At 37.9% G+C, this 25230-nt stretch overlaps 1 protein-coding gene across 1 annotated transcript in view; it reads right to left on the reverse strand.

Moving 5' to 3' along the window:
* LOC149799865 (cytoplasmic protein NCK2-like) overlaps positions 1–11368 on the reverse strand; it is a 64960-nt gene extending 53592 nt beyond the window's left edge. Inside the window, exon 1 of the mRNA XM_089959301.1 lies at positions 11053–11368. The gene's annotated coding sequence lies outside the window, so the exon portion shown is untranslated. The remainder of the gene's footprint in view (positions 1–11052) is intronic.
* Between the last annotated feature and the right edge of the window lie 13862 nt (positions 11369–25230).

Genomic DNA, 25230 nt, shown 5'->3' on the forward strand with positions numbered 1-25230 from the left:
ATAATCTCAATTAGGTAACTGAACAATTCAAAATGCAATCAAATAATGCGGCAACCACCAAGTTGTGACATCTTTCTTGCTAACAGTATTGTTCTAAGGTACACATTTCTATCTTTTAAACAACCTATTTATTTCAAAGATTAATATTAAATAGGTTTTCTAGGTGACAAGTTTTGGAATGACTTCTCCAACCACTCCGGGGCGACTTCTCCTGATGCGTTGGAGCGAGTTCACCCAGAGGTGAGTTCTCCACATACATGTTTCTTACTGCTGCACAAAGTATACACATCATAGATCAATGGCCACTTCAGAAAACGATGTTGTGATGTTAACACATTACACCAAGGTATCCAACAGAGGACCAAGTCTACAAACAACATGGTGGAATAGAGTATAAGAAATCTAGAACATCAAGAAACAATTACGTACATATGCATCTAATTACCACCATCAGCAACAATCAAGTACTTTCTCAGTCTCTATCACCTATATTTTGTATCATCATCATCAAATCATTAATCAACACCATACCAACAATAATTTATCAAAAACATCACATCTTCATCTAAACAATAAATAGTTAGTCTCTTATCTATCATTGTTTGGCCAAGCTGTGTACACATATTCCTTTATGGAGGTTAATGACATACGGAATTAAATTTTAAAAACAATTTATATATTGTGCCATATTTTTCAACTTGCCAATATGGCTGGTGAATTTGAAAGAGTTGTTTAAAGAGCATACAACATTATGCTAATCATCCACTGAAATGACAACTGCATTTAAACTTCATTTTCCATTCAACTACTGTGTCCTCATCACTGATATTCTTTCAATTAAAAAACAGAACACACTCCAACCATCTATAGGTTTCTTCTAGGCATGCTATTATTGCACAAGACTGACACACTATGTGTATATTGTAATGTATAAATGTAGCTTCTCTACCAAGACTGACCAGATAATAGCTCTGTTGAAGACCCATATGTAAACATGTGACATTGAAGCCATCTTTTCCTGATGCAGTTATACAGAAGACATGGACAAAGGGGACAAGAGATTAACAATAGTGAGTGTCCATGACATCTGGATGATATCTACTTAGCCTAGTGGACATTCACTCAATCCAGTGGAACTGCATAATGGATTTTATTGCAGCCATAATGGTTTTACAGCACACCATGCTGATTTTATTGCATTCCCCATGCATGTTAACGCAAGTTAACAAAAGACCACCCACCCCTGATGCTGCAAACCCAACTGTGGCAGGTTCCAAGCGTGGACAACTGTGGCAGGTATCAAGTTCATGCCTTTACCTGTACAAACTTAGAGTAACATTGTTTGTGCTATCTATCAGTGGCCTGGCAAGATGTACATACACACAAACATGTGTAATAGAGAAAATATCAGGTTTCGTGTCTATACCCCAACCCCTGTCCCATGATAGTACATACATCAGAAAAGCAGCTAAGCTACAAATTACTGCATTATACACCAACTTCGATGTTCTTTATCAATAAATGATATTTCATAAAAGTGCTTGCTGTACTAATTATTATTCTAAGTTTCCTTGTACTTTCCATACTTTTTCAAGGCCCCTTTCAACAAATTATTAAAAGCAGTATACAAAATAGCAACAAAAATGCCTGTTTTAATCACAAACACATAAGACAATCATGTAAACAGTTATCATGTATTGTATTTGTCCTTTTAATCAGATATAAAACAACTTTATGTCATATCAAAACTAAATATTTATTAAAATTAATAATTGCCAAAGACATGCAGCAACAATAACTTTGAAAACTGAAGATAACGACTAAGAATTACAACCAAAAAAAGTTTAGTTCTTGAAACAATGTGCAGTGCTAAAAAAAAATCGAACAGCATTTTTCATTGGCTATTTAGCTCACACATGAGCAGAAGGGTAAAAGTTGGTGTTTTTATTTTTGATTAACGGACCCATTAATTTTGTATCAAGACCACTCTTTATTCCAAATGCCCATCTTATCCTACTTTTTGCAAAGGTTCATCTGTCTGTTTGCAGTACATACCAGTCTGCCTCAGATCTGAGACCAAAAAGTCTAAAATCCGAACACAAAATCAGATTCCAACCATGGGCGAATTATGGGTGGAAACAAATCGGGTCCAAAAAAATGAGTTTATTTCCTCTGTATTTTATAGTGCAACTAGAACTTCCAGATTATTTGGTATCATTGTAGAGCTAATCTGTCTACCTTTCTAATAATACCACCCACTTTAGAGTATCATATATGACCTTGATGCTACAGAGCTTGGCAGTAGGCTACTACCTCCTGCCATGTAAACGCGTCAGCCGGGGTTAATGTGTTAAATGAGATGCCCGTCGGGCTTGTCTAAAAGAAAATCTAATTTGCCAGAGAAAACTTTGATCACACTGATGAAATGTGCAAATGTATTTTCAAGATGCTGACATGCGTGCTATAACATGACACAATCTAAATCCAATCACCCCTGTCCTACCTGAATTTGAGATCTGATTTTAATCAAACTAAGCATGGCATGGCATGCTAAAATATGATTTTGTACTCCCAAACCCCCCCCCCATATGGTTGTTTTGAGAAAACAAAATTTTCAGTAATCTTCAAAAATAGAAAGAAAAAAGACCACTTTCAGTATATGCCCATTACATGTAGCATGTATAAAGGGTAAACAGTCATAACTGGAGCTGATGTAAACCTTTCCCTTGGGCAGTTTAAACAGCCGCAATTAAAGGCAAAGAGGTCAGGTATAAACCTTACACATATTACTTAATTGGCAGACAATAGTTAGTAAGATGTGTTTGAAGACTGCAGTGGGTGAGTCCATTGTATTAATTTGCACAGGTAAAAGGAAGTGAAACAACCTAATATAGGCAAACCAAAGAGATGCTAGATGCATGTACATGAACAAATCTTATTACATATCACTGACTTTAATAATAATGTTTAAGCCATATTTATTATATTTTTGGCAAGTTTGTGAACAGCAGCAATGTTTCTTTGAAGTATGATTATAATGCATATATTGAATGCAAAGCATTAACATTTCATTTGTTGGAATAGTGTTCAAGTGTGATTGATTTTTTAAGCCAAAATGGGGTGCAAGCAGCTATCAGCAAAGCCTTAAAAAAATAAATTTCAGAACTGCTGGTTGATAGAGCTTTTACTATGTGAAACATGCCCCAAAAAAGAAGGGGAGGGTCTATTAATTGTCAGCACTTGCTGCAAACAACAAATCAACATATTTATATTCGAATTGTAGGTACATTAAAACCTGTCTTGAAAGACCACTGCTATGTGAGACCACCTGTCTTGAGAAACCACATTCTCAATGCACAAATTTATTGATTATATAGCATTGTGACCTGTTATGAGAGACCACCTGTCTTGAGAGACCAAAGTTGTTTGGTAAAAGAGGTGGTCTTTCAAGACAGGTTATACTGTATTACAACACTGTGTGACAATATTAGAAATGGGGAAATTTTGGGCATGTGGAAATCGGAGTCTGGACATCTGGAAGTTTAACATGGGCTTGTGAGTTCTTTTTTTAAGTCACCATCCTTGGACTTGTGTCTAAAAATATTTATCTTTGTGCACTGATGTGTCACATGGACATATTTGGTGTGGAAGAACTATACAAAGGCTGAATTACAGCTTGTTTTTTTTAAGTGCCATGTATAATTGAGCTCAGAACAAGTTAATCAAATAATTAATAACAAAATGGAGAATGATAAAACAACATCATAGCATTTCTCTCATTTATTTTAATAACTGAATAAACAGCAGTCAGACACAGGCCCAGGGCTTGGGACTTAAAACAATATTAAAAGCACCCAATCAAACTCCACAAGCCCGTCTCCAATTACCATATGTCCAAGTTTAAAACAAAATCATATTAAATTGACTTGTGTGATCATTTGGATCTCAAAATATTTCAGCGTGTTCCTCAGGGTCTTAAAATCAGCCATTGTCTGATTGCTCTAACAATGTCCTTCCTAATCAGTAGATCAACAGTGTTTATGTTCATTAGTATCGGGAGTGTGTCTTGATTAATAGTCTCAGTTTCTGTTTACACTTTTAAGGTTGTTCATTTGTACCGCATAATTTGTTTAATCAGTATTTCATTCCACTGGAGTAAGCGTGAGCACGGGACAGATGAATTATTATTCAACTTTAATTTCACACATCTGGAATAAAGCAACAGCAATTAATCAAGAAAAAAAAAATGTATGCAAGCATTTTTGCCAATCTCAACTCTGCCAAAGGTCAGCCGATTTGTACAATTAACGACAAAAGTCAACATGACCACATCTGATCCCTTTATTACTTATAATACCACAAACAAAACATCCTGCATTGGGACTAAAATCTCCTGATCACAACAATAAAATAACCAATCAATAGCTTATCGTGTATACACACTGGCCATAAAGTCCACTATGCTGCCATGCATCATTGTACTGGTTGCAAAAATTGAGGGGACAGTTGGATACCCACTAGAATGGGTGTATTTGGTTTCTGGTACTTACATAACAAAAGGATGTTAAAGATTCACATGTAGCCTACATGCATGTTAACCTAAAACCATGTGAGCTCTAATTAATAGTAACCCTGGAATCTGTTCCCCATTCAAAGGTCACATGCTTCACTATCTACACAAAGTTTAGAGCTTTCGATACAAGTAGAGATCTTCATATGGGTAAGGGCCACACATGAGGATAAATATGAATAATTTACTAGTCTTCAAGCATCTTCAAAATAAATTTCCACATTTCAACAATGTGACTGAAGTTTTCCCAGGAAAATTAGTTAAGTTTATTTTTTTATTATTATTATTTTTTTAATGTGACATGCCCGACGGGTCCCAAACTTAGAAAACAGGAGGGGCCTGATCTGAAATTTGAAGGGCCCCGGGAGTTGAGGAACGAACAGGTCAAACAAATATATTACCTATCACTTGAATGTCTTCTTACTCATTCAAACCAGATAATACTTGCATATAAATTTGTTTGATTTATATTTCTTTAAAGGTATAAACTCCCATGGCTACTAAAATATTTGTGCAGAATTATTTGCTAAAAAATGTACTTTTTATTTCTTGCAAGGGACCACAGGTAGCTAATTGGTCTATGATGCGCGCCTTTACAGATCACTAAAACATCTCACATCTGTCTGAGAGAACTTGAGCCTTGGATCCACCATTTGGGTTATGTGATAAAGTTTTCAGCAGCTTCCTGTGGATAGGTAGTTCTTCCTCCACAGAATATACTGGCCACCAGGTATAGTCTTTTATTTAAAAAAATGGTGTTAAAATAAACAAAAACAAAACAATGTGCTTTAGCAGGGATGTATTTAAAATATTAAATGGCATTGTGCACAACTTCTAAAGAGCATTATGCACTGTCTGTTTACTGTGTAGCTCAAATGACAGGTAAATTCCATATGATGTAGTTAACATGAACTATTACATAATTATTCTGCTGTGTCTTTCCAATACATGTATATGTGTTTGTATTTGTCTTTTTTTAATGCAACTTAACAATTTTAGTCATATCTATATATTGCTACCATGTCTGCAGAGTGGTAGTTTATAATGATGTCTAGCAATGGGGGATATGCTGCAGACATATGGCATCATGTCCCACCCAGTTACATTATCCTGACACCTGGCCAACCAGTCCTAACTATAACCTGTTATTGGTGAGCACCAATCAAAGCAGCTGCCAGCACTGTTTTTTAATAAGTCTTTGGTATGACTTGGCTGGGGTTCGAAACTGCAACTTCCTGCATCCAAGGTGGGCACTCTAACCACTCTGGTTACCTAACAGTACCAATTTCGACAATGACATTTACCTATCAACCACAATATCTGGTCCATGATGACAACAGCAAGGATGAATTAATTTCCACTATGGAGCATCAATTTTCCATAATCTATGATGCGTGTACTGTACATACCCTTAATAAAATAATATAATGCAACCAGTCATACTGCCTGTGGGGCCCCGAGCGGCCGAGTGGTCTAAAGCGCTCTCCGTTACGGATCACTGCCATCTTACCTCTGCCTGTGTGGTTTCGAGTCTCGGATTCAGCTAATGTGGGTACGTGAGAAAGTTTGCCAGTAGCTTCTCGTGGGCGGTGGTTCTTTCCGGAGTTTTCCCAGGTTCTTCCTCCACCATTAATACTGGCCACCATGTATAGCCTATCGTATGCTGAAAAATGGCATTAAACCCTACAACAACAACAACAACATACAGCCTGTGCATGCAGATACAATGCTTTTGTAGAATGTACAATAACCATATGGAAACACTCAAATCAATATATCCAAGTTATGTACCAAAATCAAAATACTAATTTCCAATCAAATACTAGACATACTCAACTGAACATTCCTGCAATAATGTTTCTTTAACAAAAACAGAAAATCACAATTCTGATCTGCAGTATCATTAGACATAAACATGTAAATTATCTACAAATACATATCTACTTTATATTTTTCTCATCCATATTTCTACATCTGTTACAATGACAAGCACCAAATACATCAAAAGACACCATTATAGTTAAATCACAAGTCAACTGAAAAAAACTGTATCAAGGGAACTGAGAACTCAATGCTGTGTTATCAAACTGGTATTTCTCAAAATCAAGTACATTCAAAATTGTCGATTAAACAAAAATTTAGAACTGCAGTGGCTCACAAACCTAAAAGGGCCTTTTATTAAAATAAAACATTATGTTAACAAACAGGCTTTTCAAAGGTAAATAATGTAGTTTGAAAACTTTTAGGGCGCCGTAAAATCAGTGAAATTGATGTATATATGGTGTATATGCTGCAGAACCAATTAAGATCATGTTTAACTTTTTCTTAGCAATCCCCCCAGTCAATAATAAAATCATCCAAAAATTTTAAGAAAAGAATCAACTGAGAAGTCTTACTAAACTCTCAGGTTATGCTGAAATGTGCTCATTTATTGGAATGGGTACTTCCTGCATTACTGACAGCCACGAACATGGTGGCTTACAAGGACACTAATTTTGTATATGTTTATTGGGACCAAACTAAACTATTGAACATTGCAGACTTATTGACAACCGCTAAAATTTTCACATGATTGTTCAATGAATACATTCTGAAACACTAATAGGACACCAGATAATTTACAGCCCACTGAACTATGGCACTCCTCAATTTGTACCCAAGAAATACAATACATATTTTGAAGAATAATTATAGGTTAATGTATTTGTATGGGAAAATATGAACGAGTTTTTAAGAAGGATATACTGCACGACATTGGGGCATTGGGAGTGCAGTATATCCATCCAACAAAACGAGTTCTTATTTTCATATTTTCCCATACAAATCCAATAATCTTTTCATTATATGCTCATTTTTTTATTTTACCTAAGGCTTAATTATATAAACAAAAATAAACTACAAAAAACAAAGTAACTAATTTATGCTGTATTCCAAACTAAATACACAAGTGCATCATCAGTACTCAACATTATTAATGTGCACATAACTCCCCCTGATAAATTTGAATTTAGTCGCATGCTAGACATCACTTTCAAACAAAAATGGTGTGTAGGTCTACTTAAAATTGAATTTTAGAGTGATACTGTAAACAAATGCACACTGCAACAATTTGTCCATTTGGTCTGGAATGAATATATCTTTGTATTTTTCAATTCTACTACATTTCTTGATTATGGTCTGTATTTATCTGTGACAATTCTACATGAAGTACATCGGATTTCAGCCGCGAGGGAGCAGTGTGTTTCTGTTCTGTCACTGAATGTTTGAAATCATAATGTGGGGAAAATGTGAACTCTTTTAACTGTAATTATCAAAAAATGCTATGGAATATAATGTTCATTTCATTTTGAGTACACTAAGGAGGATGTAACTGCTCTTGGAATGAAGTCAAAATTACAGTACAATTTTGAAGTGTGTAATCAAGCTTTAGAACCAATGACATGGCTCATGTAATTCGGATCTGCAGAACTAAGAAAATACATTTTTTGGAAATTCAGGATGTAAAACTCTTAAGTTTATTTTTGCCTCTCTTATTACCAGCCTTGTCACTTGCTTGTTATTTGTAGTGACCCAGCAATTTTATGACCTGTCTGGCATCTATTGTTAGCATAAATCCAAAACACTGCATCAAAAAAGTTAATTTGGAATATTGCAAAGCAGCTGGTATGTGGCAGTCCACAAAACATTTGCAATAGTTCATTCAATCAAAACAAAAGAGTCTACTACATGAGTGTACATGATTTGTTCACAAAGCAGTTCCTAATACACTATTGGACACACATGTAGTACAATATGGAGGTGTACAATATTGTAAAATTAACAGATACAAAAATGAGCATATAATAAAACATTTTCTACAATCTACGTCTGCAAGGGGTTTTGATTTTCCTTACATTTGTATCTTGTATAAAAGTTTCTTTTCCACAGTTCCACTTTGCTCAGTTTTTAACAAAGGAAATTATCTTAACCCCTCCAATCTGCAGTCTCCAGCACCTGTCACCTGTGTGCTTTTTTTGTTTTCAACATTTAAATAAATCGTGAATTATTTCAAACATGCCCTAGGCAAGCTACTTTTATAAAAGTTTTAAAAGCATGTCTGGTACAGTACATTTCCAAAGTAAAATTTTTAGGATATCTTATATTATAGTTTCAGACCTTTCAGCCTATACCCCTAGTAGCTTTGTAATCCCTATGGATTTTAAAAATGAAAATGTAAATGAGGAGCTATCCCACTCTCAATCCCTACACATATAAAGAAAGTAAACACTGTCATCTGCATCGATGGTATGCAATATATAATTCTAATATTTCCACCAAAAGTAAAATAAAGGGGAAAATTATATGCTCTTACTTCGATACGTAAATTTTTTTTACTTAATTTTACCCAAAGCTTATGAAACACTATGAACTTCATTGTTCCTGTTGTATGAACATCAAATACCCGCCTACACAAATATGGATGCATTATTATCATAGAATTTTCAGTAGGTTTAAAATGAGAAGATGACAATGTTAAGGTGACATGATGGCAATCAAGTTAGAAATTATAAATCAATGGTTGAAATGAGTAAAATCTGTGCATTCTTTATGTGATCCTTGATGCTTCAATATTTAAAATTAATGGCGGAGTACAAGCTGTCAGTGGTGTAGGCTTAAACTATTGGTGCAGTTTATGATGATACGGCTATTGGACAATTCAGCCCAACTTGGACCGAAAATAAGACAATTCGGCCCAACTCGAAAGACAATTCAGCCCAATTTTATAATACAACTGACAATAGTTTTAACAAGTATTTATTTTTAACATATATTTTGACAATTCTTATATAATATGTTTTACCGTATAGTTCAAAATCCTTGCATTAGGTAACTTAATTATTCATTCTCATTTTAATTAGTTTGTAAAGTAGAATAGGTTGAGAATAAAATTTGAAACATTTGGTCAACTAGATAAATGTTTTCTGAAGTTATAATGGTTAGGAGCTTTCTGATATCTTTAGGAAAACCGTCCCAAAGACAAATATTACTGTGGAGAAAGGATGTCTGATAAAAAGAAGTATAGTAGAGATGGACGTGATGCTTTGGGAGTTACGTAGACAATAATGAGATGCATCATATCTCCTGTGGAAGAAGGTCGATTATGTTGGCACTTGCCCACTGGTCTTAAAACCTTAATTCTCAAACACAATACATATGTTATATGAGATCTTCTCGTATTTGAATGTATTTGTTATGATTTACAAATAAAATGATACCGGGAAAATGGTTGAAAATTGCATAATTATGTATTTTGCAATAATTTCACATTAATTTAACTCAGAACATTATTCCGTTTTGCTATTATGAGTTACGAAAAAGACAGATAAATGTGCACAACGTAAGATGCATCTTTACCAAAATTTCTTGTATTTTAAATTTCATTTAAATTGATAATAATGAATATTCAAAACACCAAAAACATTTTAAGTTGTCAAATTAATGCCATTCTAATCATAACAGTTTCCGATTCAAAACATAAGCACGAAAGTTTACAATGTGTATGCCTTTATAGTCACTCCAAAAATATAACGTATATGAAGCACTGTTACAATCTGAAGCCTAAAATCAAATATATTAGTATAATATCTCATGTGTGGTGTCGCTACTCTTAGAAAAATGTAAGCGTATTCTGTAGAATATTATCTGTTAAGTATTATTATCTGATAAATCAATATAGATAATTTGACCAGACGACTTAAATTGAGAATGTCGTTGTGCAGATGCATATATTTTTTAGCATAAAAAATAAATGTATTTAAGTATTTTAATTAGAAAGCGCAATTTATGTTAGTTTGTGTTCTCTCTCTCTCACACACATTGCTGTTTGAAGAAAAATATCTTTATACAACTATCGCAAAGTTGTGCCGAATTGTCTTTCGAGTTGGGCCGAATTGTCTTTTAAGCTGGGCCGAAATGTCTTATTTTCGGTCCAAGTTGGGCCAAATTGTCTTGGGCCGAATTGTCTGTAAGTCGATGATACACCCCTTATCTGAAATATTGGAGGTACAAAGCAAGTGGTGAAAAAGCAGAATTATTCACTTCCTGGTGTGAGTGCATAAACATAAGTATTCTATGTCACTCCATCTTGTCTGCTACATTCTTGGAACAATAGGATAACACGTTCACAATAATAGCGAGACTAAAAAGATCGTCAGGTACAAAGTTTCAAACTCCGTTTTAGCAAGCATGATACTGCATTAAGTGGTTCCACAGATATCAGATTAATCAAAGAGCAACATCACATCATAATACATAATTTATACTCGTATAACAGAATAAGGTATAGCAATATTTGTTACGAATTTAAATAATGGTGTGAAATAAACCAGATGGGTGTCATTGTTTACACAACACCAACAAGGGGTAGGTGGTTGTCCGAATGGCAAGAAGAAAATGCTCAATAATTATTTCAACTTCTTACAGAAAATGAGCACAATACGTACCACAATTTTGTTAAGTTGATATCCTTCAATAGTTGCTTCCGGGTGAAGTCTATCACAAAAGTTTCATGACTAATGGATACGACGGATAAACTTTTAACATTCTCATAGCTTTTCTGTGACTCATTCATTAAATCCGTGTCAGACGTGTTTCCTACTGTCTTTTTTGTCTGTCAGTAGTACTCTAATTAATTGCTGACTGAGAATATTCTGTAAACCAAAAGTAAATGTATAAATATACAATAACTGGAGCGAACAAAAACCATCGCAATCCGAGTTATATTTTCTTCAGTGAATTAACCACAAGTTTACACATTCGCCATATTTGAAAAGTAGTTCCTTTCGGTAGATAGTTATAGTTTATATAATGACACATTTTGAAATACTTCGTGCTTTAATTTCATGCAGATTTATCGTGTAGTGCTTATCTTTCATGCAAAGTTATAAGATATCTAGTTTTATTGTTGTAACATGAATTCAAGTATTAGAACTATTTTCTATTGAGTTGACATCAATCTGCCTTCGCTAGAGGCAAGGTGTATTATTTGTGCTCTGCCAGCACCCGTTCTCAGTACATGCACTTCATGCATGCACAAACAATTTGTATAGACTTTCATTAAATGTACAGTACACGAAAACTAAGGGAAAGAAAAGAGAAAAGTCCAAATTACACGACAAGAAGAATGAACGATTCTACGAAAACCCCAAGTTTTTAATATAAAAAAAGAAACGCAAAGAACAACAGATGAATTTGATTTTTCTAAGAAAAAGGTAAGTAGAAGTATCACATTGGGGTTTTAGATTTCGGTAATGGGTTTTAGGTCAAAGCGTTCTTTATCAAATTACTTTAAACAAGTTTACACACTCATCATACGTGACTGAATTAGTTATTGTTTAAATTTAGGCAATAAACAATAAGTATAACGCCAGCGGGAACGATTTTGCTAAGTAAAGTCTGCTTGCGTAAAACGATGTGGATATTGTTCATTTTATTTTTAATTTAAAAAAAAATACAGCTACTATTTTTTAGGAAACACAATTATGCAATTACTAATTCTTTGGAAACACACGGCGATACTGAAAAAAAACACACAGGCAACGCAGATACAAACAACTCCGCCTTTGTGTATTATGTATTGTTTTTCAACCTTTGGTCGCGTCAACGATTAAGCTTTTGGTGAACGAGTTTGTGCAGCAAAAGCAGCTAGTGTAAATGACTATATAGAAAGGGCAAATTATGATATTTTAAACGAATGGGACCAACTTTAAAAATATTTAAAAAGAAAGCATACAATTTGGAAAAATAAGGAAAGAGAAAATTAAAATGGAAAAAGAAGAAATAAATAGACAACCAGGAAAAAGAAACACAGCAGAAGTGCTACTAAAACTACAAAAAAGACTAAATGAGATACTGGAAGAATAAGGAAAAGGTAGAGAGATAAGAGCAGGAAAATTTACAAGTGTATACAAAAAGCAGACGGACTCTATAGAAGAAAAGAATTAAGAAGGGGTGGTGGGGTGGTGGAGTTATTGAAAGTTTGAAAATAAACAATAACGAGATAGCAACAGACAAAGGTAAAATCTTGAACCACATTAAAAACTACTACACTAGTTTATACAAAACAGAAGAAATAGAAGATAAATAAATTGAAGAGCATTTTCAAGAAATTGAATGCGAGGTGATATCGTCAGAACACAAAGACTTGTGTGACGAACTCACCTCGACGGAAGAAATTTTAAATACAATCAAGACCCTAACCAAAAGGAAATCCCCAGGTGGAGATGGACTCACCGCAGAATTCTATCAAAAATTCCGCGGTGAGTTGTCGCCCATTCTTGAATGGTTGTTCAACAACATTTTGCTAAGAAATGAAACCATGACAAAAAGTATGAGGGAAGGAATAATCAAATTAATATATAAAGGGAAGGGAGATAGAGAAGACCTAAAAAAAATGGAGACCCAAGTCTCTCCTAAACAATGACTATAAAATACTAAGTAAACTACTAGCAGAAAGACTTAAAAAGGGGATGAACAAAATAATTAACATTGTTCTAGGGTTTAACGCCATTTTTCAGCACAAGATAGGCTATACATGGCGGCCAGTATAACTGGTGGATGAAGAACCCTGGAAAACCCAGGGAAGAACCACCGACCCACGAGAAGCTACTGGCAGGCTTTCCCACATACCCACGCAAACCGAGCCTTGGGCTCGAACCCACGCAGACAGAGGTGAGATGACAGTGATCCGGAACGGTGAGTGCTTTAGACCACTCGGCCACATGGGCCCCAAATAATTGAAAAAAACCAGTCTTGTGGACCGAAAGGTAGAGATATTCAAAACAATATATTAAGTATAAGAACAACTATAGATTATTTAAATGAACGTGGTCAAAAAGGTGCCATTGTACTTTTTGACCAGGAAAAAGCTTTCGATAGATTAGAGCATAACTACATACAAAAAGCGCTAGAAAAATTTGCTTTTGGAAACAATTTCCAAAAATGGAACAAAATCCTGTACAACAAAATAACTTCAAAAGTGCATGTCAACGGAGCTAGTACTGAGCAATTTGAAATCCAAAGATCAGTGCGGCAAGGATGCCCACTATATATGCTATTACATGTAATAGCAATAGAAATACTAAGTATAAAAATAAGACTAAAGACAAGGATTGAAGACAGAAAAGTTCCAAACATAAAAGAGGAAATAAAGATGTTACAACACGCCGATGATTGTACAAACTTCATAAAAAAACCTAATTCTTATAAATACTTGATACAGCAATTCGAAAAATTTGGAAAAGCCTCGGGGTCAAAAATCAACCATGAAAAAAACCGAAATGCTAAAAATAGGAAACTGGAGGGGAAATCACTCTGGATTACCTCCCACCCCCATCAGATCAAGGAGAAAATCAAAGCACTAGGTATATATTTCGGAAAAGGAGAAGAGCAATCAAACTGTAAGGAAATGAGAGAAAAAATAGACAAACATGTGAACATCTGGGCACTTACGCCACTCTGCCTCATGGAACGGGCCCAAGTGGCCAAAACATACTCAGTCGCTCTCAAGTGTCATAGATCATCATCCAGTGTCTCACCAATTGTACGCTGATGACACCCAAATATACAAATCTAGCCACCCAACTGAAGTGATGCTACCATCCAAGGTGTAGAGAGGTGCATTTCTGATGTGAAATTATGGATGACATGTACTAAGCTGCATATGAATGATGATAAAACTGAGGCCATTCTGATCACAACACAAAGACTTTCTCATTCACATCCTTTACCTCAAACAATAAATATCAGCAACGCCAACAGTAAATTCACACAATCAGTACAAAACATAGGTGTTACATTGGACAGCACTCTCACATTGCACCAACATGTCATGAACATATGCAAAAACTAGAGGAGCGTAAGTATCTTGCTGGGGTGTACACATGGGTGAGGTCGGATAGGTATGTTGGACTAGAGTCCGACAGTGAAACGTAGTACAGAGAACAAATTTTGTGTTTGATTCTGGAACGAATGGATAGCCAGTGTAGGGTACAGAGCAGCTGGGAGGTGTGCTCTGATCGTTGTATTCTAAGTATGATCCGAGCAGCTGTGTTTTGAACTTTTTGAAGTTTATGTAGAAGATATTGAGATGAACCAGACAGAATTGAGTTACAATGATCCAGTCTTGAACGTACTAATCAACACACACGTGTTTTAGTGGCATCAACTGAAAGATATTTATGAATTGAGCTGATGCGTCTCAGCTCAAGATATGCAGCCTTGCATATGTTCATGACATGTTGGTGCAATGTGAGAGTACTATCCAGAGTAACGCCTAGGTTTCGTACTGATTGTGTGAATTTAATGTTGGTGTTACTGATATTTATTGTTTGAGGTAAAGGATGTGAATGAGAAAGTCTTTGTGTTGTGATCAGAATGGCCTCAGTTTTATCAGCATTCATCTTCTGCTTATTACATGTCATCCATGATTTCACATCAGAGATGCACCTCTCGACACTTTGGATGGTAGCATCAACTTCAGTTGGGTGGCTAGATTTGTATATTTGGGTGTTATCAGCGTACAATTGGTGAGACACTGGATGATGATCTATGGCACTTGAGAGCGATTGAGTGTACATAATGAAGAGAACAGGTCCAAGAACAGACCCCTTTGGAACACCACAACATAGATCAACTGGGCTGGAGTGTATTCCATTTGCAGATACAATTTGTGTCCTGTTGACCAAGTGGGACTTGAACCACAATAAGGCTGTATCATGAATGCCAAATACATGCTGGAGACGGTGAATTAATATATCATGGTCTATTGTGTCAAATGCTGCAGACAAATCAAGGAGGGTGAGAACTGTAATCTTTCCGCTATCCAAAGCAGAGAGAATGTCATTTACGTTTAGAAGAGTATAGTTTCAGTACTGTGGCAAGGGCGATATGCAGATTGTACATTGCTTAAAAGACTGTTTGAATTTAGATGAGATACAAGCTGGGATAGAACAACCTTTTCTAAGATTTTAGATATGAATGGGAGATTAGAAACTGGGCGGTAGTTCTTTAAATCGTCATGGACTAATGTTGGTTTCTTCAGCAGAGGCTTTACAATGGCAGTTGTGAAAAGTGATGGTTATTCCCCCGGATGAGAGAGAGGTATTAATAACATCAGTTAGTGAAGGCAATACTGGATCTAAGCACTCAAGCAGCAGTGATGTTGGAACTGGATCAAGTTCACAGGACTTTGGTGCACTCTTCATCACGAATGTACGTTCGATATCCACAGAGACACGTTCAAATGCTGCTAATGGTTGCCGCTCAAATTCTGTATCACAACTGTATGGTGACGACGAGTCAATTGAAATTGTGGTGTCAAGCTTATCTCTAATGGTTTATACTTTGTCATGAAAGAAATTTGCAAACATGTCCGGAATGACGACTGGAGAGAAGGTAGTTGGAAGTGGTGTTGATTTGTTCCTTGATATTAGTTTGTTAGTAATCTCGAAGAGCTCTTTGCAGCTGGAACTTTCCATGATCTTAGTAGTGTAGTGGGCTGATTTCGCTACATGGACTATATTTGTGGCATTCTTCTTAGCGACTTCATAGATTTGCTTATGAATAGTGAGTCTGGTGGAAAGCCAAAGCCTCTCAGCTTTACTGCGGTCTCTTTCAGCAGTGCGAAGCTGGTCTCTAACACAGCTATACCATGGAGAACACTTTTGAATTGATACTCTGCACTTGGTAGCTGGGGCATGTTTGTCAAGCAATGAACGCAGACACTTATCGAGTTGTTCTGCTGTAGGAGATAAGCAAGTTGTTAGGTTAGCTTGGATGTCGTGCATTAGTTTGGTTCTATTTAACATACGGAGATTTTGAGGTTGAAAACATTAATGGAATCTATGAGTTTTGATGTATTTGGCTTTCCGAGATAGTCAAAGTGAAAGTTGAAATCTCCAAGAATAATCAGGTTGCCACCTATCGAATTTCCATAGTCCAGGAGATTCGGAAACTGCTCCAAAAGGAGAGAGTCAGTCAGCTTGTTTTTTCTACTAGGAGGAGGGCGGTATAGGCAGAAAAAATGGACTGACCTTTGCTCCAGTGTGAGTGTGGTTTGGACTAGTTCAAACGATGTTTGGTCGAAATTGAATGTTATTGTGTGGTTAAGACGTTTTATCATGGAGTTCTTTTTGATGACAGCAATTCCACCTCCGCGAGAACTACGGGATAAAGACTTGATGGAGTAACCAGTGGGTGTTAGATCCGCACACTTGGACTCATCGCCTGATGTTTTTAGCCACGTTTCTGTCAGGAAAAATAGGTCAATATTGTAGTCGTTGATAAAATGAACTAATTCTGTGCGCTTTTCCGGTGGTCCTACTGACTGGACATTGAATAATGCAATACGCAGAGGTATCTCCTGGATAGTTGACACAAAGGTTGACGAATTAATAGGGATTTGAATTAGGTTATCTAAATTAACGGTCGATTTTTTTTTAATTGTTGAGCCGAAATAAGGGAGATAACTGGAATTCTTCTTCCTGTTCTACGCCGTCCAGCTTTTAAACAACGTTTCTTTTTTCGCTTCTGTTTACATTTAGGTAATGATGAATTTAGTCTCAGTTCGTTTAGTCTAAAGCACAATGTATTGTGGAGAGCCAAAGAGCGATCATTTAAAGCAATTAATGAGGGTCCATCGTAGCATAGACGGGTTGACTGGCGAGTATCACGTGATGGCGGTTTGTTCAAAAACGTTGGAGCAAGACAACTGAGAAAAAGTCTAATTGCTCTCATTTCCAAAATGAGATGAAGAAACACATACGAATTTAACAGCTGATACATTATGAACACAATAACGTAGATGAAAACAGGCAACAAGCACAAATATGAAAACGGCAATAAAAAAACGGAACAGCTGCTTCAAGCCGGTTAAGCGATAGCGGCCATCTTGTTTCTTACTTCAATAACGACCTGTCACAGACCTTCCCCATTTAGAATGTGTGAAACAGGGCTGTGTTGTAGCCCCCCACCCCACCCCCATTGTTCTCAATCCTTTTCAGCATGATGCTCCAAAAATCAACAGAAGACCTTCATGACAAAGATGGAATCTATATCCAATTTTGTACTGATGGCGACCTCTTCAACTTAAGGCGACTTCAGGCCCACACCATCACCTTGGAAAAACTGATTAGAGAAGTTCTCTTTGCAGACGACGACGCCCTTGTTGCCCACACGAAAGTCGCCTTTCAGCGCATAACATCCTGCTTTTTCAGAAGCTTGCCAGCTCTTTGGTCATGAGGTCAGAATAGAAAAACAGGTACTTCACCAGCCTGCTCCCATGGAAGAGTACTGGCCAACAAGCATCTTCATTGACTAGACAGAGTTGAATGTTGTCCACCAGTTCATCTACCTGGGCTGTGAGATCTCTGATGCCAAGATCAACAAACAAATAGACAACAGACTGGCCAAGGCAAATAGAGCCTTCGGCAGGCAATATGAACGAGTGTGGTTCAACGCCAGTCTCAAGAGAGATACAAAGATCAGCGTATACAGAGCTGTAGTACTGACCACCCTCCTATATGGCGCCATGGCGCCGAATCATGTGACACCTACAGCCACCACCTCTGCCTCCTTCAACGCACCCATCAGCGCTGTATCCGCATCATCATCAACATCCACTGGAATGATTTCGTCACCAGCAATGAAGTCCTCAAACAAGCAGGTATCACTAGGGCTGAGACTACGCTGATGAAGATACAGCTACGCTGGGTAGGGCACGTGTCTAGGATGGGGAATCATCACAGGCCAAAGATTTCATTGCATGGTGAACTGTCTACTGGCCACCGTGATAGAGGAGCACATCGAAAGAGATATAAAGACTCCTTAAAAAAGACCCTCACCACCTGTGGAATCGTTCACTGCCAATGGGCATCACAAGATGATGACTGTGAAAGTTGGCGACGTACAGTTCACAGAGCCACTGCCACTTTTGAACATAACAGACGGGCCAGCTTGGAGGAAAAAAGATGGCGAAGAAAAAAACCTGGAATCGTCGGCAGCAACCACCACAATCTGGACATTCCCCTGCTGCCTCTGTGGACGGACGTGCCTGTCACGTATTGGGCTCGTCAGCCACCAGCGCGCATGCAAAAGACGTGGACATCTACTTCCCAAATCTTCGCAAGCAAAGTCAAGCCAACAACAAGATGTACGGCAGATCAATGCCGATGTTGTTTACAGTTGAACTCTACTTTTTCGCAAGTATAGACAGGCTATGAGTATAAGATTATATTGGTATAGATACCAATATAATGTGACAATTTCTGAAACACGCATATGAGAGAACCAAGTGGGGGTGAACGATCTTAATGGCCAGTCCAAGGAGAATGTCTAAATTTACTTGATCAAAGAGGAATATTTTCCTGTCGTTCTGCATACTGGAGGCTTGCCACAACGTTCACTTGGAGCTACATTGATTAGTGTCTTTAACGGCTGTTCTCGTTTTTGTAAAAGAACTGTTACAAGGACAAGTTTTGGATGGTCTTCCTTACGAACTGGAATTTGCCAATATACCTTGGACAAGTCAATTTTAGAGAAATATTTGGTGTTGGTTACTCCAGCAAATTTGCACTCAGGATCCGGTAACATTTCAACCTGAAATTCTGTGATCCTGTTTAATTTACGATAGTCGATACAAAAGCAGTGATCACCATCCTTCTTCTGGACCAAAACAACCGGTGAACTATATGCAGATTCGGCTCGTTCAATGACCCATAAGTCAAGCATAGTTCTAATTTCGTCCCATACAGTTTCTAACTTCGCATGAGGTAGTGGATAGGGTTTCAGTTTCACAAGTGTTTCATCCAGCAGCTTCAAACTGAACTCTTCCAAACCCGTCATGCCTGGTCTTTCTGTCAAGACACTTGAGTAGTCGTGGAGTATCTCTTCCACCTCATCACGTTGTTCTGACATTAACATTACGTCAATGACAACGTCGATGTAGGTTTCAAGCCTCGTCAAAGGACAACTAGGAAGTACTTCCGCCACTCCTCCGTTGCCGTCGGGTTCTTGTCACTACTGTAGCAACCACGAACTCAGTGGCTGTCTCCCTTTCATGATAGCGTTTAAAAATGTTAACGTGGAACAACTTCTCTTTATCTCCTACCTGGACATGGGGGCCCCCGAGTGGCCGAGTGGTACAAAGCGCTTTCCATTATGGATCATTGCCATCTCACCTCTGTCTGCGTAGGTTCGAGTCTCGGATTCGGCCAATGTGGGTATGTGAGAAAGCTTGCCAGTATCTTCTCGAGGGTCGGTGGTTCTTTCCAGGGAGTTGACGCCATTAATACTGGCCGCCATGTATTGCCTATCGTGTGCTGAAAAATGGCGTTAAACCCTACAACAACAACCTGGACATGACAACATCTTGTCACCCACTTCAAATTTCCGTTCCTTCGCTTTCTTGTTGTAGCACTTGGCTTGACATCCCAATGCGTCACAGAGATTCTTCTGGGCCAAGTTGCAAACTTCCTCCAGTTTGTTATGGAGATCAACAACATACTGATAGGTTGTTTGTACTTCATCGGATGCCTTTTCATCCGTCCACAACTGTTTCAATACAGCCATGGGTCCTCTCACTGTCCTCCCATAAACTAGTTCGAAAGGTGAAAATCCTAGACTAGCTTGGGGTACTTTGTGGTATGCGAAAAGTATTGCCGGATGGTATCGATCCCAGTCCTTGGCACGACCTTCGCACAACTTCTTCAGACCTTGTTTCAGCGTCCCATTGAAACGCTCTATTAGACCATTGCACTGCACGTGATACGGGGTAGTAGCAAGGTGCCTAGTGGAAGTAACCGGTTCACTTCTTCCATCACCTGGCTAACAACTGCGTCCCTTGGTCGGTTAGTATCTCTTCAGGTACACCAACTATGGACCAAACTCCTAACAAAGCCCAAGCCACCGTAACTGAATCAATGTTCTTGAACGCAACAGCCTCCATGTATCGGGTAGCATAATCGACAATTGTTAACACTTAACGATTACCACTTTCCAATGCAGGCTTTATCTGACCTATCAAGTCCATCACCACCCTCAAGAAAGGTTCATCAACTTGAGGGGTGGTTCCTAGTGGCACTGGGTGATGTGAGATCTTAGGTGCCACCTGCTAACACTTGTCACCACATGACAGACAAAACCGCCTTACATCCCCATACACACCTGGCCAGTAGACTCTCATGTGCTAGCCTAAGCACTACTTCTCTCTTGGATCAAGATACAATCACTTGCTTATACATCTCGGATCCCTTCCGGGTGTATCAATACAAGATATCACATTTCAGCACGAACTCTACCTCACCATCTGGCAAGTTCCACATGGACTCCTCCTTTGCATACCCACGTATCCTGTTAAGGGTAGAATCTTCCTCCTGAAGTCTCCTTAATTCACCAGATAGCAAATTATCTATGGGCGAAGTCAAGGGGTTCAGCGGCTTTGACCCCGAACTTCGCTTCATTGACCTCGTTTCTATGGACTCCATGTGTACAGGTGTACAAGTCATAGGATTATCTTGCTGGTATGTACACATGGGTGAGATCGGATAGGTATGTTGGACTAGAGTCCGATAGTGAAACGTAGCACAGACAACACATTTTGTGTTTGATTCTGGATCGAATGGATAGCCAGTGTAGGGTACAGAGCAGCGGGGAGGTGTGCTCTGATCGTGGTACTCTAAGTATGATCCGAGCAGCTGTGTTTTGAACTTTTTGAAGTTTCTGGAGTTGATATTGAGATGTACCAGACAGAACTGAGTTAAATAGTCCAGCTTAATTGAGCTGATGCGTCTCAGCTCAAGATATGCAGCCTTGCATATGTTCATGACATGTTGGTGCAATGTGAGAGTACTGTCCAGAGTAACACCTAGGTTTCGTACTGATTTTGTGAATTTAATGTTGGTGTTGCTGATATTTATTGTTTGAGGTAAAGGATGTGAATGAGAAAGCCTTTGTGTTGTGATCAGAATGGCCTCAGTTTTATCATCATTCATCTGCAGCTTGTTCCATGTCATCCATGATTTCACATCAGAGATGCACCTCTCTACACCTTGGATGGTAGCATCAACTTCAGTTGGGTGGCTAGATTTGTATATTTGGGTGTCATCAGAGTACAATTGGTGAGACACTAGATGATGATCTATGACATTGAGAGCGGCTGAGTGTACAGAATTAAGAGAACAGGTCCAAGAACAGACCCCTTTGGAACACCACAACATAGATCAACTGGGCTGGAGTGTATTCCATTTGCAGATACAATTTGTGTCCTGTTGACCAAGTAGGACTTGAACCACAATAAGGCTGTATTATGAATGCCAAATACATGCTGGAGACGGTGAATTAATATATCATGGTCTATTGTGTCAAATGCTGCAGACAAATCAAGGAGGGTGAGAACTGTAATCTTTCCGCTATCCAACGCAGAAAGAATGTCATTAACTACTTTTAGAAGAGTAGTTTCAGTACTGTGGCAAGGGCGATATGCAGATTGTACATTGCTAAAAAGTCTGTTTGAATTTAGATGAGATACAACCTGGGATAGAACAACCTTTTCTAAGATTTTTCATATGAATGAGAGATTAGAAACTGGGCGGTAGTTCTTTAAATCGTTATGGTCTAGTGTTGGTTTCTTCAGCAGAGGCTTTACAATGGCAGTTGTGAAAAATGATGGTTATTCCCATGGATGAGAGAGAGGTATTAATAACATCAGTTAGTGAAGGCAATACTAGATCTAAGCACTCAAGCAGTAGTGATGTTGGAATTGGATCAAGTTCACAGGACTTTGGTGCACTCTTCATCACGATTGTACATACGAAATCCATAGAGACAGGTTCAAATGCTGCTAATGGTTGCCTCTCAAATTCTGTATCCCAACTGGATGGTGATGACGATTCAATTCAAATTGTGGTGTCAAGCTTATCTCTAATGGTTTGTACTTTGTCATGGAAGAAATTTGCAAACGTGTCTGGAATGTCGACTGGAGAGAAGGTAGTTGGAAGTGGTGTTGATTTGTTCCTTGACATTAGCTTGTTAGTAATCTCGAAGAGCTCTTTGCAGCTGGAACTTTCCATATATATTTGTGACATTCTTCTTAGCGACTTCACAGATTTGCTTATGAATAGTGAGTCTGGTGGAAAGCCAAAGCCTCTCAGCTTTACTGCGGTCTCTTTTAGCAGTGCAAAGCTGGTCCCTAACACTGCTATACCATGGAGAACACTTTTGAATTGATACTCTGCACTTGGTAGCTGGGGCATGTTTGTCAAGCAATGAACGCAGACACTTATCGAGTTGTTCTGTGGTAGGAGGTAAGCAAGTTGTTAGATTAGCTTGGATGTCGTGCATCAGTTTGGTTCTATTTATCATACGGAGGTTTCTCTTAGTAGCAGATAAAGGTGGAGGGTTAGGGACTGACACGTCCAGATGGCATATAATGCAGAGGTGATCTGATGCAAGGTCATGGGTTACCAGGGAGGACCGTAGAATGTTATCATCAGGTCTGTGAAGAATCCAGTCTAAAATGTGACCATGTTTATGGGTGGGTTGGTTAACTGACTGAGGTTGAAAACATTAATGGAATCCATTAGATTTGATGTATTTGAGTTTCCAGGACAGTCAAAGTGAAAGTTGAAATCTCCAAGAATAATCAGGTTTTGCCACCTATCAAATTTCCAAAGTCCAGGAGATTCGGAAACTGCTTCAAAAAGAGAGAGTCAGCCAGCTTGTTTTTTCTACTAGGAGGAGGGCGGTATAGGCAGAAAAAATGGACTGACCTTTGCTCCAGTGTGAGTGTGGTTTGGACTAGTTCAAACGATATGTGGTTGAAATTGAATGTTGTGGTGTAGTTAAGACGTTTCATCATGTTCTTTTTGATGACAGAAATTCCACCTCCGTGAGAATTACAGGGGAACGATTTGATGGAGTAACCAGTGGGTGTTAGATCCACACACTTGGGTTCATCACCCATGTTTTCAGTCATGTTTCTGTCCGGAAAAATATGTCAAGATTTTGGTCGTTGATAAAATTAACTATTTCTGTGTGCTTTTCTGGTGGTCCTACTGACTGGGCATCGAATAATGCAATGCATAGAGGTATTTCCTGGATAGTTGAGGTGTCGAACCGTTAGCTCTTCTAAGGTCAGTGGTGCTGGGTTGATCCCTGCCACCCCAGGTGGTTGGATAGGAGTGTGCACTCTCATATCGCTCTGCCGTCACACATATCTTCTAAGGTAGTGAAATCAAGCTCCGCTAAGAATACGATCAGATCTTTCTGATATGTACTGAGGACATGTTCTTTCTAGATCTCTTCACGCGTTCACTGTTGGCCTTGGCATTACTGGACTGGTCACCACATCAAGTATCATCATCACACCAGTGGGATTTGCTGTCGGGACTATATAGATAGCAAATGGTGTCATGGTGGCACTGGTAAAATAATTTCGTGACGTACATTCATGAATTCGTGTCTATTCAGAACATCTTGGAACAGCACAAAGCAGTTGCTTTACATTATCAAGATGAACTCCATGGTTATTGAGGATAAAACTATAGTATAGCTTCGCTCGAAAAGGCAATAGGTCAAAACGGAAAATCATCTCTTACGACAAATACAGAATCGGGGCATTAGAAACCAAATCGAGTACATTTTTATTAGCGTGCATCAGTCTGCCTGCTATCTCACAGTAGTGCCTTGGGCCACTCAAGCGGGTCACAATCATGTGCATAAACCCAGTGAAAAAAAAGGAAAAGAGGAACTGTAATCGTTTGGCCAATCTCTAATCAATATTATGATATTACTCCATTAATTCAGTTTTCATCTATTTTACTGCGTTTTACAAGAATTTCTTGTGTTATTAATTACAACACATTTGAAATTTGCATGTTAAAGCTCTCATATAGCTGACACTTTCAAAGTATCAAGCTGAGATTTTTTTTATTATGATATCAATAAGTATGCTTGCAAAATGTAAACAAAGTGATCACTGGGTTCACTTGTAACATGTCGCTAACATGTTGTTTGTGGGGAATATGTAATCTTGACAAGGGTGATGTGTAATATATTAAAATAACAGAATCCGCTCTCTACAATAGTTCAGCTAAAGGCATACAGAAACATACATCTTTTTATGAAAACAGTTACAAGATCAGAAACATATATCTTTTTATGAAAACAGTTGCAAGATATGGTCTTTGGATTAAAATTATTAGCAAAAAACATCTCTATCTGTATTTGAAATTTATGTCAAGGCATGAGATTTTTCCTCACAATGAGATTTCGTTGAAAGTTACTATCGAGATCAAACTCTAACGTTAATATTATCGATAATATTTACAGTATGCAAACTTAGCATGATGCAGAGGTTTTTATTATATTTAAAAAAATGAAAAGTAAAACAAATGCAAAGGAAGCAAGAAATGTGTTCATGGAACACAGCTGTACCAGCACAATACCTGAAAATTTACACAAAAACAATCATCTAACTGGGGTGTTACGGACGGCTGCACAGAGTAACAGTTTTAGGTCCAAACACTGTTACTGAAGGGCCAGAGAAAAATGTGAGAACAAATATTTAGTTACGTAATTTGTCACGGTTAGTAGTCTATGTATAACCTATATCAAAATGTATCATA

The sequence above is a fragment of the Sinohyriopsis cumingii genome, chromosome 5 (genome assembly GCF_028554795.1).
Source record: "Sinohyriopsis cumingii isolate HCF-2022 chromosome 5, ASM2855479v2, whole genome shotgun sequence".
Classification (NCBI taxonomy): domain Eukaryota; kingdom Metazoa; phylum Mollusca; class Bivalvia; order Unionida; family Unionidae; genus Sinohyriopsis; species Sinohyriopsis cumingii.